The sequence below is a fragment of the Dunckerocampus dactyliophorus genome, chromosome 2 (assembly GCF_027744805.1).
Source record: "Dunckerocampus dactyliophorus isolate RoL2022-P2 chromosome 2, RoL_Ddac_1.1, whole genome shotgun sequence".
NCBI lineage: Eukaryota > Metazoa > Chordata > Actinopteri > Syngnathiformes > Syngnathidae > Dunckerocampus > Dunckerocampus dactyliophorus.
Window position 1 is genome coordinate 4,560,658 of NC_072820.1, and position 3,568 is coordinate 4,564,225.

Genomic DNA, 3,568 nt, shown 5'->3' on the forward strand with positions numbered 1-3,568 from the left:
TTGATGGTAACCGGGGACCATTACGTCAATGGTGCAATTGCTTAAATCATATTGAAAGAGTGACTCCTGTATGTGACCAGTATGGTTTTGAGCAGCTGTGAAGGAATGTTTCATAGGAGATACCCTGGAGGCACTTTAACAAAAAAATAAAATAAAAAAATCACACAATCTCTAATAAGATGTTTAATAAAGTCTATTCATGTTAAAGCTCAGTGATTTGTTGAGTCTTCCATTTTTTTTAACACACTCTACATCCGTGTTATGTCTGTGCTCGATCATCTAAAACGCATTTTGTTTCGCTCCCGGCTGTGTGTCGGCTTGTCCAGCATGAAAGCCTCCTCACATCTTTGTTTTCTCACTCCTCAGTGGAAATTCTTACCCCACATTTGCTCCATTGACCATCATCCCCTCTTCGCGCTCTCGCTGTGCTCCGACGGGAGGATATAATACGATTCAGCATCACTGCATCTCTAAAGAAAGACGGAGAAAGGTTGCAGAGTTTTCATAACATTCCCATAAAAAAACAGGCCAATATTGTGCTTTACACCAAGAACGGGACGCCGGTGCCCTCTAGTGGTGACGGCTGTGTACGACAAATCATGTATTCAGTGCTGGCATTCATGTTTTTATGTCCAAAGCGTATTCACATACAAATTCCCAAACCAACAAATTAATAAATATAAATCCCTGCAATCATGTGTAATTTTCAGATTGATGTGCATGCATAAGTATACGTAAGAAAATGAGCAAAACATGTCGTCATGAGAGATATTCTGTGCCAGGGGTGTCCAAACTTTTTTCCACTGAGGGCCACAGTGAAAAATGAAAGGATGCAAGGGCCACTTTGATATTTCGTAAAGCAACACATATTGATGTCCCAAAAAGAGATATATATTTCAAGAAAAAAACTGCATCTAAGCATATTATTACTATCAACTTTTTCTCTTTTTTCCCATTTTTAAATTTTTAAAATTTTTCAACTTCTTGTTAAATAATCCTCGTAAAGTTCCTTCCCGTAATATTATAACTTTATTTTCATAATATTTTGACTTTATTCTAGTAATATTAAAACTTTTTCCAAAATTTTCCAAAAATTAAAAGTTTATTTTGTTTTGTTTGTTTCTCATAATATTCCAGCATTAAAAAAATGTAATATTCCAACTCTATGCTACTAACGTGATGTTTTTCCTCATAACATTACAAGTTTATTTTTGTAAAATTGCGACTTATTTTCTCATTAGAATACGACTTTTTCAAGGAAAATTTCTGCTGCTTTTTTCCATTTCTGCTGTTGTTTTTTCCTCAAATAGGTCAACTTTCTTCTGATACATTTTCTTCTCATAGTTATGACTTTATTCCCATGATATTTTGACTTTATTCTTGTAACAATATAACTTTTTTCCCAAACCAATTTTCCAAAAAAATACAATTTCATTCTTTTAGTTTGTTTGGTTTTCGATTTTTAAAAAGAATGTCTTTTTTTTTTACTACATATTTCAACTCTCTGCTACTAAAGTGTCATTTTTTAAAAAAATATTAGTTTATTCTCAGAAAATTGCGACTTTTTTCCTCATTAGATTACTTTTTTTTCAATATTTTGACTTTATTGTTGTGAAATTTTTGCTGTTGTTTTTTCCATTTCTGTTGTTTTTTTCTTGTCTTAATTATGACTTCATTCATATAATATTTTATTTTATTTTCACAACATTATAACTTTTTATGCAACCTAATTTTTCAAAATTTTTTGTTTCTCATATTACAACTTAAATAACAAGGTATTTTTTCTTTAATATTTTAACTTTATGCTACTAAAATGACATTATTTTTCCTCGTAACATTACGTTATTCTTGTAAAAGTCCGCCTTTTTTTCTTCTTAGATTACAACTTTTTCTCTTAATATTTTGATTTTATTTCTGTAAAATTACAGCTGTTTTTTTCCACTTTTGCTGTTGCTTCTTTAGTTTTCTTGTTACATTATATCTTTTGAATGTGCCGCAGGACAATGAAAAAAAACAGCCGCGGGCCATACTTCGGATACCCCTATTCTATGCTGAAGTGATAAAAGACACACTTCTGTATGATATATAGTCAGGGTATATTGGAAAACTGTGAATGACATTCATTGCAACATTATAAGTAGCTTCAAGGGTATACTATATGTCTTATTATTTACATACGTGCATAGACATTCATATTTCTATACCAGAAATTCCTGCTCTTCTAGTTTATACATGTGTCAAGTGCAGGGTACAGTTACACTGTGCAGTGCATGGTATGGTATGTTTTATTTGTTTTGGACAGGATTAACAAGTTCTATTAAGGTTCAAGCAACATCACTTGGTTACATCTGCACAAAAATCAGTCTCTTACAGCGCTGTGGAGGAATTTTGGCCCACTCATCTTTGCAGAACTGTTGTCATTCAACCACATTGGAGGGTTTTCCAGCATGAAGCGTCTTTTTAAGGTCATGCCACAGCATCTCAATAGGATTCAGGTCAGGACTTTGACTAGGCCACTCCAAAGTCTTCATTTTGTTTTTCTTCAGCCATTCAGAGGTGGACTTGCTGGTGTGTTTTGGATCATTGTCCTGCTGCAGAACCCAAGTTGGTTTCAGCTTGGTTTCACCAACAGATGGCCGAACATTCTCCTTCAGGGATTTTTGGTAGACAGCAGAATTCATGCTTCAGGTCCTGAAGCAACAAAACAGCCCCAGACCATCACACTACCACCACCATATTTTACTGTTGGTATGATGTTCTTTTTCTGAGAGGCAGTGCTACTTTTACACCTGATGTAATGGGACACACACCTTCCAAAACTTCAACTTTCGTCTCTTCAGACCACAGAGTATTTTTCCCAAAGGTCTTGGGGATCATCAAGATGTTTTCTGGCAAAATTGAGACGAGCCTTAATATTCCTTTTGTTCAGCAGTGGTTTTGGTCTTGGAACGCTGCCATGCAGGCCGTTCTTGCCCAGTGTCTTTCTTATGGTGGAGTCATGAACACTGACCTTAACTGAGGCAAGTGAGGCCTGCAGATTTTTGAATGTTTTTGTGGGGTCTTTTGTGACTTCTTGGATGAGTCGTCCCTGCCCTCTTGCCCCCTTCCTGATATCTTTTTTTTTTTTTTGCACGTTTGTCACACTTTAATGTTTCAGATCATCAAACAAATTTAAATATTAGTCAATGACAACTTAATCTCAGTTAAGTTATGTTTTAACAGGGCAGGGCAATCACTTTTTCACACAGGGCCATGTAGGTTTGGATTTTTTTAAAATCCCCTAACAATAAAACGTTTCATTTAAAAACTGCATTTTGTGTTAAGCAGACGCTTTTTCACACCACTCTGTTAAAATTATAAATACCAACAAGCAAATATAAATTGACTAATTTATGTATTAAGTGTACGACTATCAAGGCAATATTCAGTATTTCAATACACTGAATCTGATCAGTTTATATACCCGTATAACTGTAAGTAATTACAAGACATTTTAGTGGGTGACGTACCATACATATTGTTCAAGATACCGTTTGCAAACATAAGAAAAGAAACGTTACTAATGTAT